The 13638-nt window shown below is 36.2% G+C and overlaps 1 long non-coding RNA gene across 1 annotated transcript in view; it reads left to right on the plus strand.

Moving 5' to 3' along the window:
- LOC114678401 (uncharacterized) overlaps positions 1-13638 on the plus strand; it is a 280951-nt gene that overhangs the window by 156015 nt on the left and 111298 nt on the right. The window lies entirely within an intron of this gene.

Genomic DNA, 13638 nt, shown 5'->3' on the forward strand with positions numbered 1-13638 from the left:
ATCATCCAATGCACTGAGGCTCTGGATAGAAAAAAATGGTAGAGGAAGGGATGATTGGCCCTCCCTCTCTGCCTAAATGCTTGAGCTGGAACATCGATCTCCTCTTGCCCTTGATACTCCTGGCTCTCACGTCTTCAGACATTAACTGAAATCTACACTATTGGCTCTCTAGGTCTCAAATCTTCAAACTACACCACTGGCCTTCCAGGTCTTCAGCTTGCAGACAGCAGATCATGGGAGTCCTCAACCTCCATAATTACATTAGCCAATACCTTATAAATTACTTTAGTGTATACACACACACACATACACACGTGCATCAGCTGAGAGGGATACATTCTGAGAAGTGCATCATTAGGTGGTTTTGCCATTGTATGAACATCATAGAGTATACTTATATAAACCTAGATGATATAGCCTACTACATACTATTCAGGACAGTAACAATTGTACAGATTTGGAGCCTAGGAGCAATAGCATAGGCTACATGCAATGGGCTATTGCTCCTAGGCTCCAAATCTGTACAAATGTTACTGTGCTGAATAGTGTAAGGAAATAGTAACATAATGATAAGCATTTATGTGATAGGAAATTTCAGCTTCATTATAATCTTATGGTACCACTGTTGTATATGTGGTCCATTGTTGAACAAAACATCATGACTGTTTTTTAAATACACACACACACATACACACATATATATGCATATACACACATTTACATATATAAACAGACACATATGTGTGTGTGTATATATTTTTATTGTTTCTGTTTTTCTAGAGAACTCTAATAGACATATATGTGTATGCATAAGTTTTCATATAACATAATGTGTATGAATCCATAATCATAAATAGAAAAGAAGATGCAAGAATCTGTAACGCTAGTTATAGGAGTTATAGTTAGGAAAGAATATAGAATAGAAGGGTGGAAAGCAGAAGAGAGGCTTAGCATTTTGTTTTGCATACTCTTCATTGTATATATCATCTACAATGAGAACACATATACAGGCACACCTCAATTTATTTCACTTTGCTTCACTGTACTTCACAGATACAGCATTTTTTTTTTTACAAATTAAAGATTTGTGGCAACTCATGTCAAGCAAGTCTATCAGCACTGCTTTTCCAACAGCGTTTGCTTACTTCTTGTCTCTGTGTTACATTTTGGTAATTCTTGAAATATTTCCAACTTTTTCATTATTGTTGTATCTGTTATGGTAATCTGTGATCAGTGATTTTTGAGGTTACTATTATAATTGTTCTGGGGCACCACAAGTTGCACCCATATAAGACAGTGAACTTAATAAATATGTGTGTTCTGACTGCTCTGCTATCTGGCTCTTCCCTTATCTCTCTCCCTCTATTCAGGCCTCTCTATTCCCTAAGATACAACAATATTGAAAATAGGCCAATGAATAACCACACAATTGCCTCCAGGTGTTCAAGTAAAAGGAAGAATGACATGTCAAAAGCTAGAAATGATTAAGCCTAATGATTGAGGCATGTCAAAAGCTGAGATAAGCTGAACACTAGACCTCTTGTGCCAAACAGCCAAGTTGTGAATGCGAAGGAAAATGTCCTAAAGGAAATTAAATGTGCTACTCCAGTGAACACACAAATGATAAGAAAGAGAAACAACCTTATTGCTGATAAGGAAAACACTTTAGTGGTCTGGATAGAAGATCAAACCAGCTTCAACATCTCCTTAAACCAAAGCCTAATCCAGAGCAAGGCCCTAACTCTCTTCAATTCTGTGAAGACTAAGAGGTGAAGAGACTACAGAAGAAAAGTTTACAACTAGCAGAGAGGTTGCTTCATGATGTAAAGGTGCAAGGTGACGCAGCAGTGCTGATGCAGAAGCTGCAGCAAATTATCCAGAAAATCTATCTAAGATAATTGATGAAGGTGGCTATGCTAAACAAAAGATTTTTGATGAATGTAATACCAGCACTTTGGGAGGCTGAGGTAGGCGGATAACTTAAGGTCAGGAGTTCAAGACCACCCTGGCCAACATGGTGAAACCCCGTCTCGACTAAATAAATACAAAAATTATCTAGTCATGGTGGTGGGTGCCTGTGATCCCAGCTGCTTGGGAGGCTGAGGCAGGAGAACTACTTGAACTCGGGAGGCAGAGGTTTCAGTGATCCGAAATCACGCCACTGTACTCTAGCCTGGGTGACAGAATGAAACTCCATCTCAAAAAAAAAAAAAAAAAAAGATTTTCAATGTAGACAAAATAGCCTTCTATTGGAAGAAGATGCCATCTAGGACTTTCACAGCTAGAAGTCAATGCTTGGCTTCAAAGCTTCAAAGGTCAGGGTAACTCTCTTCTTAGGAGCTAATGCACCTGGTGACTTACAGTTGAAGACAATGTTCATTGACCGTTTTGGAAATCTAGGGCCCTTAAGAATTATGGTAAATCTATTCTGCTTGTGCTCTGTAAACCTAACAACAAAGCCTGTTTGATAACACATCTGTTTATGCATGGCTTAATATTTTAATATTTACTGAATACTTTAAACCTACTGTTGAGACCAACTACTTAAAGAAATGTTTTTCAAAATATGACTATTCATTGGCAATGCACCTGGTCATAAAAAAAATCTAAAGGAGATATACAAGGAGAATTTTTTCACACCTGCTAACACAACATGCATTCTGCAGCCCATGGATCAAGGACTTATTTTAACTTATTTCTTCTTCATCTTTTATTTTTAAGTTCAGGGGTACACGTGCAGGATGTGCAGGTCTGTTACATAAGTAAACATATGCCATGGTGGTTTGCTGCACAGATCATTTTATTACCTAAGTATTAAGCCTAGCGTCCATTAGCTATTCTTCCTGATGCTCTCCCACCCCCACCTAACCAACAGGCCCCAGTGTGTGTTATTCCTGTTCATGTGTCCATGTGTTCTCATCATTCAGCTCCCACTTATAAGTGAGAACATGCAGTGCTTGGTTTTCTGTTCCTGCATTAGTTTGTTGAGGATAATGGCTTCCAACTCCATTCATGTCCCTACAAAGGACATGATCTCCTTCCTTTTTATAGCTGAATAGTATTCCATGGTGTATTTTTACCCCATTTTCTTTATCCAGTCTATCACCGATGGGCATATATATTGATCCCATGTCTTTGCTATTGTGAATAGTGCTGCAATGAACATACCCCCGTGCATGTATCTTTATAATAGAATGATTTATATTCCTTTGGTTAATGATTTATATACCTAGTAATAACATTGTTGGGTCAAATGGTATTTCTGCCTCTAAGTTTTTGAGGAATTGTCACACTGTTCTCCACAATGGTTGCACTAATTCACACTCCCACCAACAGTGTAAAAGCATTCTTGTCTCTCCGTAAACTTGCCAGCATCTGTTGTTTTTTGACTTTTTAATAATAGCCATCCTGACTGGTGTGAGATGGTATCTCATTATAGTTTTGATTTGCACTTCTCTAATGATCAGTTATGTTAAGCCTTTTTTCATGTTTGTTGGCCACATGTATGTCTTCTTTTGAGAAGTGTCTGTTCATGTCCTCTGCCCACTTTGTAATGGGGTTGTTTCTTTCTCATAAATTTGTTTAAGTTCCTTATAGACTCTGAATATTAGACCTTTGTCTGATGGATAGATTGCAAAAATTTTCTCCCATTCTGTAGGCAATCTGTTCACTCTGATGATTGTTTCTTCTGCTGTGCAGAACCTCTGTAGTTTAAATAGATCCCATTTGTCAATTTTTGCTTTTGTTACACTTGAAATCTTTGCCTGTGCCTATGTCCTGAATGCTATTGCCTAGATTTTCTTCTAGGGTTTTTACAGTTTAAGGTTTTGGGCTTAAGTCTTTAATCCATCTTGAGTTAATTTTTGTGTATGGCATAAGGAAGAGGTCCAGTTTCAATCTTCTGCATTTGGCTAACCAGCTCTCCCAGCACCGTTTATTAAATAGGAAATCCTTTCCCCATTGCTTGTTTTTGTCTGGTTTGTCAAAGATCAGATGGTTGTAGGTGTGTGGTCTTATTTCTGAGGTCTCTATTCTGTTCTATCTGTCTATGTTTCTGTTTTTGTACTAGTACCATGCTGTTTTGATTACTATTGCCTTATAGTATCATTTGAAGTCAGGTAGCATGATGCCCCCAGCTTTGTTCTTTGTGCTTAGAATTGCTTGGCTATTTGGATTCTTTTTTAGTTCCATATGAATTTTAAAACAGTTTTTCCTAATTTTCTGAAGAATATCAATAGTAGTATAATGGCAATAGCATTCAATCTATAAATTACTTTGGGCAGTATGGCCATTTTCATGATATTGATTCTTCCTATCCATGAGCATGGAATGTTCCTCCATTTGTTTGTGTCCTCTCTGATTTCTTTGAGCAGTGTTTTGTAGTTCTCCTTGAAGATGTCCTTCACTTGTGTTCCTAGGTATCTTATTGTGGTAGCATTTATGAATGGGAGTTCTTTCATGATTTGGCCCTCTACTTGCCTGTTGTTGGTGTATAGGAATGCTAGCAATTTTTGCACATTGATTTTATATCCTGAGGCTTTGCTAAAGTTGCTTATCAGTTTAAGAAGCTTTTTGGCTGAGACAATGGTGTTTTCTAGATATAAGATCATGTCATGTTCAAACAAAGATAATTTGACTTTTTCTCTTCCTATTTGGATACACTTTATTTCTTTCTCTTGCCTGATTTCTTGGCCAGAACTTCCAGTACTATGTCTAATAGGAGTGATGAAAGAGGACATCCTTGTCTTGCGCTGGTTTTCAAGGGGAATACTTCCAGCTTTTGCCCATTCAGTATGATGTTGGTTGTGGGTTTGTCATATATAGCTCTCATTATTTTGAGGTATTTTCCTTCAATACCTAGTTTATTGAGAGTTTTTAACATGAAAGGATGTTGAATTTTGCATAAGGCTTTTTCTGCATCTATTGAGATAATCATGTGGATTTTGTTGTTATCTCTGTTTATGTGATGAATCACTTTTATAGATTTGTGTATGTTAAACCAATCTTGCATCCTGGTGATGAAGCCAACTTGATTGTGGTGGATAAGTTTCTTGATGTGTTGCTGAATTTGGTTTGCCAGTATTTTATTGAGGATTTTTGCATTGATGTTTTTGCCTGAAGTTTTCTTTTTTGTTGTTGTTGTGTCTCTGCCAGATCTTGGTATCAGGATGATACTGGCCTCATAGAAATAGTTAGGGAGGAGTCCCTCCTTTTCAATGTTTTGAAATCATTTCACCAGAAATGGTACCAGCTCCTCTTTGTGCCTGTGATGGAAATTCTGCTGTGAATCTGTCTGGTCCTAGGGCTTTTTTTATTTTTTTGGTTGGTAGGCTATTTATTACTGCCTCAATTTCAGAACTCATTATTGGTCTATTCAGGGATTCAATTATTTAAGAAATACATTTATCAAGTTATAGCTGTCACAGATAGTGATTCCTCTGATGGATCTGCAAAGAGTAAATTGAAAACCTTCTGGAAAGGATTCATTATTCTGGATGCCATTAAGAACACTGGTAATTCATGGGAGGTGGTCAAAATGTCAACATTGACAGGAATTTGGAAAAAGTTTACTCCAACTCACATAGATGACTTTGAAGGGTTCGAGACATCAGTGGAATAAGTTATTGCAGATGTGGTAGAAATTGCAAGATAACTAGAATTAGAAGTGAAACTTGAAGATGTGACTGAATTGCTGCAATCTCATGATAAAACAATGGAGAAGGAGTTGCTTGTAATGAATGAGCAAAGAAAATGGTTTCTTGAGATGAAACCTACTCCTGATGAAGTTACTGTGAACATTCTTGAAATGACAACAAAGTATTTCGAATAGTATATAAACTTAATTGATAAAGCAGTGGCAGGGTTTGTGAACAATGACTAATTTTGAAAGTTCTTCTGTGAGTAAAATGCTCTCACACAGCATCATATGCAACAGAGAAATCTTTCATAAAGGGAAAAGTCAATCAATTCAGCAATCTTCACTGTTGTCTTATTTTAAGAAATTGCCACAGCCACCCCAACCTTCAGCAACCATCGACATCAAGGGAGCGCCTTCCACCAGCAAAATTATTATGGCTCACTAATAGCTCAGATGAACATTAGCAATTTTTAGTAATAAAGTACTTTTAATTGAGATATGTACTTTTTTAGATATAATGCTATTGCACACTTAATAGACTACAATATAGTGTGAACATATAATTTACACACACATTTATATGTACTGAGAAATCAAAATATTCAGGTGACTCACTTTATTGCAATATTTGCTTTATTGTGGCGGTCTGGTACCAAACCAGCAATATCTCCAAGGTATGATTTCATTGTAATTTTTTTTAAAAGAACTAAAAACATATATGAGAAGCTCTCAAATTATGAGCCACATTCTTCAAAATCAAGCATAACTAAATTACGCATTCACCTTTAGAACTTAAAGTCATGTCACTTCTCAACATATAATCTGAAATATTCAAAGTAAATGGAATAAGCCACATCTCAAGGGCAGCATTCTAAATGGAATTTATTGAACCATTTTTAAGTTAACTAATTTTAAGTTTTAAATATTTAACCTCTAGGTCCTTACACTGTCTTATATTCCTAATTTTGTGCTTTTCTTTAAGGAGAATTCCTAGAAGCACTTAGGGAAAACAAGCTAGCTCACTTGTTAAACATGGAATAATCTGAACCAAAAGCCCAAATGCATAATTGTCTCCATATTTTTTGGAGCAGAACATCGTTTGCAATTGATATCCCTCTCCATAGTAATGGTATTTTATTTCATATTCTGTATCTCTAACTCCACAAGGTGAATGACCAGTCTTCCAGTTATAAAATGTCTGTACCTAACTCTTTAATGTCTATTATATCTGCTATCTAATGTGCCATAAATGTGAAACTCAGTCCTTAAAATATTAAACAGAATTTAAAGCTAACAAAAATATTCAACAAAAACACTATATATAACCAGATCTCTCTGCCTTATAGTCAACAATACAACTATTCAGGGGATTTTTTTTTTAATTGGATAGCCTTAATTAGTAAGGAAAAAGCCATTAGGTGATGGAGGGGTCCATACCCTGAGAAACTCAGATCTACAAATCCTTATCACCTCCGCCATGTGAGGTGACATAAAAAAATAAAGATATCAAGTGCTCCAGTGCTGGTATATTCTGAAGAGCTGAATTTCTCACAAGCAAACCTATTCTATCTAATTTACAGCAGGTTCTAGAACATATTTCTGTTATGTTTATTAAATACATATTTTTAATATCACATATTCACCAAATTAACTGTTTTAGGATATTTTCAACAAGGAATAAAGGAACTAAAAGAATCTCATCTCAATTCTATGTCATATTCTCATTTAGAATGCCTGGAGAACAAAACAGTAATTTAAATAAATTGAGTATATTTTCCTTAGGTAATTAGAGTGTGTTTTCATTTAACTTGCCTGATGTATGTTCTTCCTAGATTCCTATGAAATAAATGAGCCATTGTTTTTAAGGTAACAAGAATACTCAATGAACTTGGGACAACCTAATGAAGTGATGGCTGAAGTCTAAATACAAGACAATCTAAACTCTCCTACGCTTACAGTAATTTTGGCCCATGAGTTTTGCCTCTAGTTTTAATTGTGAATTTGACTTTTTCGTGAATGTACTGTGTGAGATTACAGTTGTTCGAATGATGGAATTCAAATGGTATTAATGCAGATGTCTTTATATCCTTTAGAGAAGAACTTTTTCACTCTCATTAAACCAGTAGAGTGCAACACTTCTCTTTCCACATAGCTAAAATCACAGAAAATACAAATAACCGGATATTTTAAACCAAAAATATTGATAATGTAGGATGAATTTTTCATTTTTTTATTGTTCTACCTTAATCTTTAAATGACCTTCTATACTTAAGTTTAACAAATCTTTTGAGAACAAAATGTACGATTACTGGATGTCATAAAGAGGCCTTTTGTTTCCACTGCAATTTGAAACATGATGTTCCAGAAATCAAAAGTGCATAACAGAGCAAATATTCATACATTCTCAGCTGTTTCAGGTTATTTCTTTCAAAAGGTTATGGCTTTAAATGCTCACAGGCAAAAGCAAGATGCCTATTAGAGTGGCCAAATGGAGAAAGACAAGGTACATAGAAAACAAAGCATGAACTGCCTCCCTAACCCTAATTATTCAGAATAGAGAAACAAAGAAGAAAGTGTGCATTGCTATGCTGCTAAATCAAGGATTATTCCACTTCAAATCTGGTCAAATCTGATCATTGGAGGTCTATATTTTGTCAGGTATCCAGACAACAAACCTGACAGGTGGCTTGCAAAATGTAGGGAAGCGAAGACATATTGTTTAACCCACATTCTTGACATAGATAGGAAAATATAGCATATCTGAGGTTATTCACTCAGCCCTTCGGAGAGCTGGTCCCCCATTTCTCCTTCACCCAGTCTTTCCAGGCTGTTACTCTGATGCAGCATCAAAGCCAGTAAAAGCACATTTGAAAATGAAAGGTCTATCACATTCCACGCTTCTTTTGAAACATCAAAAAGGCACAAAAAGAAGCGGTAGGACTAGAAAAAGCGGACAAGGAGCAGGACAGTGCCTGTTAGAACGGCAGGAATAGCTGGAGGTGAACCAATGTGAGGTCTATGAAAAGGCAAGTGAGAGAACCAGAAATTTGCTGCTGACAAGATGAAAGAGCCCACAGCTGTGTCATGCTAATAAAAAGTTAATTTCAACTTTCAGACAGTCTTCATGGTACTTTACAGTTCAATGGCACCAAGCTCATCCATTGTGCTGCATCACCTGCAGAGGCTGGGTCTATTTACAAGCTCTCAGAATCCAGATAGAATTGGAGGAAACTATTTTATTCCTGGAAGATGTCCATGGGGATAAGAACATTTGTGATCAGGTTGCACTGCTACCCCAGTAAGCTTGCAAACTGGAGCTTCAGGCATTGAATAAGTCCTAAAACACAAACACGGGTGGATCAGGAGCTTTTCCTTAGCCCTAGTTCATGCCATCACTGTCAAAATCTGAGGATAAGCAGTTTCAGCTGAAATAAAAAAAAATCTTAAATACCTTGATAAATCTGTGGTCACCCTCATGACCTACTTCTTTCAGGCTGAAATAGACAACCTACGAAACTCTTTAAAAAGTCATATCCCTAAGTTTTCTACTGTGTTATTTCCTGAGACCATAAATCCAAGTTGTTATGTATACATAGAAGCTGCCTCTAGAAATCTTGTGCTTGGTGATGTTTAAAAAATACGAGTAGAAAACAAAAATCTAATAATTCTTCACATGCACATCTTCTCAGCGCCATTGTACCCTGACCTCAGAAAATGTCATAGTGGCTATTTCACTCTATAAGGTAGAATAAGCATTACATTTCCTGCAGTAGCCATGTAATTTAGAAGAGCTATGTATTTGAAATTTTAAATCCTGGATGTGAATTTCAGCTTTGTCACTGATTGTTTCACTGTAAGCAAGACATTTAACTCTGTTCCAACCCACATGCCCCGATGTGTAAAATGAACTATAAAAGCTGCCCTGTCCTGCCCTATTCACTTTACAGGGATGTTATCAGGAGCTAATGAGAAAAATCCTTTGCAAACTGTATACAAAAGTATACTATTATTACACATAACAAGATATTGCTGTGCCTAACAAGGAGTATAGTCAACATATTTGTTGAATTAATGAAAAAATTAATTACTCATAAAACTAAGTAAGAAAAATTTACCATATGATTTTATTTCAACAAATATATTTCAATTTAATGTACTTTATGGCTCATGGTTGCAATATCCTTGAAATTCCATTGCATAGCCCTGAAGGTATTAATTATATTTACTCTAATATTTCTGTTTGCTATATTAACTCTTTTTCTTAGATACTAGTTCTTCTAGTGTATTTAGTGTCTCACATATACTGATGCTTGTTTTCTTCTTTTTAATATCCATTCAATTTTAATTATGTTACCTTTTATTATTTTACAATGTATTTCAAAAAATGCTGTTACAGATGCTTTAACTGCCCTATATGATCTGGAATAAAAGAACACTTAGAATTAGAACACACAAACATCAAGCTGTAATACCTACTTATCCTGAACAATTACTACCAAAGGGACGTAGTTTTTAAATAAGCACATATGTGGCAATGCAAAATAAAATACAAATTTGTTAGAAGAGTAAACTTTGCTTTAGTGGCTATAGAAAGAAGGTGGTTTTATTTTCTTTTTTTCAACATATCTGGTTCCGGCAGCAAGTTATATTATGCATTTAGAGCAATAGGTGCCCTGCAAGTTTCTTATTTTTTTTCAGTTTGTGCATGCCACTTGAATCAGAAACAAGACACATGAAAAAAATACCATCCTCAATAACCCCCAACAACTCTCCCTCCAGAAGGTCACAATGTTAGTGAACTCAAGACTCTCACTGGTGATGGTATTTTACAATGAAAACATAACAAAATCCTTTGGGATTATAAATCACGCTGCTATAAAGACACATGCACACGTATGTTTATTGCGGCACTATTCACAATAGCAAAGACTTGGAGTCAACCCAAATGTCCATCAGTGACAGACTGGATTAAGAAAATGTGGCACATATACACCATGAAATACTATGCAGCCATAAAAAAGGATGAGTTTGTGTCCTTTGTAGGGACATGGATGCAGCTGGAAACCATCATTCTCAGCAAACTATCGCAAGAACAGAAAACCAAACACCGCATGTTCTCACTCACAGGTGGGAACTGAACAATGAGATCACTTGGACTCGGGAAGGGGAACATCACACACCGGGGCCTATCATGGGGAGGGGGCAGGGGGGAGGGATTGCATTGGGAGTTATACCTGATGTAAATGACGAGTTGATGGGTGCTGATGAGTTGATGGGTGCAGCACACCAACATGGCACAAGTATACATATGTAACAAACCTGCACGTTACGCACATGTACCCTAGAATTTAAAGTATAATAATAATTAAAAAAAAAAAAAAAGAAAATCCTTTGGGGTCCAATTTTAACATCACATTCTCCAAATAGTAAAATAGCAGCTCTATATGTGGATGAAAAGGAATTTCAATGTCTTCCTATTTGTTTTTAGTCATATCATATTAACATGTATCTGGATTTAGTTAATTTCCAAAAAGAAAATTTTAGTTACAATATTTCATAAATTTAATAAAGCATTACATACATGTAATTAGCACTTATCTGCCAAAAAGTATTCTATGTAAATGTATTTATTTATCTTACCTTCACTGAAGTTCTTTTTTTCTGGCTAGACATGAAAAACCAGATTAAGTGATCAATGCTGGCTTTATTTCTTCATAAGCAATAATTTGGGTCTTTTTCATTCAATACAACTGCAGCATTTTCATAATAAATTCACAAAAGGCAATACAAAGAAACATCTACTGAATAGGCTTCTGCCAAGCAATTCATGGTTTAAAGTTAGGCTCTACACCAAAATGGCGTTATGGTATTATAGGCATTTGATTTTTGTTTTTTCAGTTTGTCAGTTCTTTACTACCATTATTTTTTTCTAGCAGGAGATAACGTATAATCACAATGTAAAGCCTAGAGACCATTTACAGTTGTTTGCAATATCATGGTCAGACTTAACTCTCAAGAGCTGATATAAACCAAAGTGAAAAGAAGTCAACTAGAACCACATTTATGTCGTCACATTCAAATAGTCTCCAAAAACACTTTGCTAACATACATGTTTCCTTCTTCTTGACTGATTTTGTTAATTTTATTAAAATTATAATGAATAAGGCTGCAAAATTTTTGTGGAGTTGTGTTTTCTAGGGGACTACTATGTTCAAGTGAATGTTTTTAATTTGCAAAATGTCATTAGTAATGTCCTTTCTACAAACATGGTTGGCAAAATAAGAAGGCACAAAAGAGGGTAACAAGAAATGTTTTCAGCTTTCAGTGAAGAATACCAAAGCATGTATCTTTCATAGTAAAGTATGTATATTTCATAGAGTAAAATATTTGGTAATTCATGCACAACTTGAGCTACAAGGAAACTTCTCTTCAGGTAGGTCCTGAGGCTTGAGGAGAAAATGAGTGTTCCTAATGACAGGCTTCATTTAAAATAAAATGTAAAGCTGTACATACATTTTTTAAAATTATTATTACACTTCAAGTTCTAGGGCACATATGCACAACGTGCAGGTTTGTTACATACGTATACATGTGCCATGTTGGTGTGCTGCACCCATTAACTCGTCATTTACATTAGGTATATCTCCTAATGCTATCCCTCTCCCCTCTCCCCTCCTCCCACCCCATGACAGGCCCCAGTTTGTGATGTTCCCCACCCTGTGTCCAAGTGTTCTCATTGTTCAGTTCCCGCCTATGAGTGAGAACATGCGGTGTTTGGTTTTCTGTCCTTGCAATAGTTTGCTCAGAATGATGGTTTCTAGCTTCATCCATGTACCTACAAAGGACATGAATTCATCCTTTTTTATGGCTGCATAGTACTCCATGGTGTATATGTGCCACATTTTCTTAATCCAGTCTATCATTGGTAGACATTTGAGTTGATTCCAAGTCTTTGCTATTGTGAATAGTGCCACAGTAAACTTACGTGTGCATATGTCTTTGTAGCAGCATGATTTATAATCCTTTGGGTATATACCCAGTAATGGGATGACTGGGTCAAATGGTATTTCTAGTTCTAGATCCTTGAGGAATGGCCACACTGTCTTGCACAATGGTTGAACTAGTTTACAGTCCCACCAACAGTGTAAAAGTGTTCCTATTTCTCCACATCCTCTCCAGCACCTGTTGTTTCCTGACTTTTTAATGATTGCCATTCTAACTGGTGTGAGATGCTATCTCACTGTAGTTTTGATTTGCATTTCTCTGATGGCCAGTGATGATGAGCATTTTTTCATGTTTCTGTTGGCTGCAGAAATGTCTTCTTTTGAGAAGTGTCTGTTCATATCCTTTGCCCACTTTTTGATGGGGTTGTTTGATTTTTTTCTTGTAAATTTGTTTAAGTTCTTTATAGATTACTTTGGCCAGTATGGCCATTTTCACGACATTGATTCTTCCTATCCATGAGCATGGAACGTTCTTCCATTTGTTTGTGTCCTCTTTTACTTTGTTGAGCAGTGGTTTGTAGTTCTCCTTGAAGAGGTCCTTCACATCCCTTGTAAGTTGGATTCCTAGGTATTTTATTCTCTTTGAAGCAATTGTGAGTGGGAGTTCACTCATGATTTGGTTCTCTGTTTGTCTGTTATTGGTGTATAGGAATGCTTATGATTTTTGCATACTGATTTTGTGTCCTGAGACTTTGCTAAAGTTGCTTATCAGCCTAAGGAGAATTTGGGCTGAGACGATGGGGTTTTCTAAATATACAGTCATGTCATCTGCAAACAGGGACAATTTGACTTCCTCTTTTCCTAATTGAATACCCTTTATTTCTTTCTCCTGCCTGATTGCCCTGGCCAGAACTTCCAACACTATGCTGAATAGGAGTGGTGAGAGAGAGCATCCCTGTCTTGTGCCAGTTTTCAAAGGGAATGCTTCCAATTTTTGCCCATTCAGTGTGATATTGGCTGTGGGTCTGTCATAAATAGCTCTTATTATTTTGAGGT

The sequence above is a fragment of the Macaca mulatta genome, chromosome 5, assembly GCF_049350105.2.
Source record: "Macaca mulatta isolate MMU2019108-1 chromosome 5, T2T-MMU8v2.0, whole genome shotgun sequence".
Classification (NCBI taxonomy): domain Eukaryota; kingdom Metazoa; phylum Chordata; class Mammalia; order Primates; family Cercopithecidae; genus Macaca; species Macaca mulatta.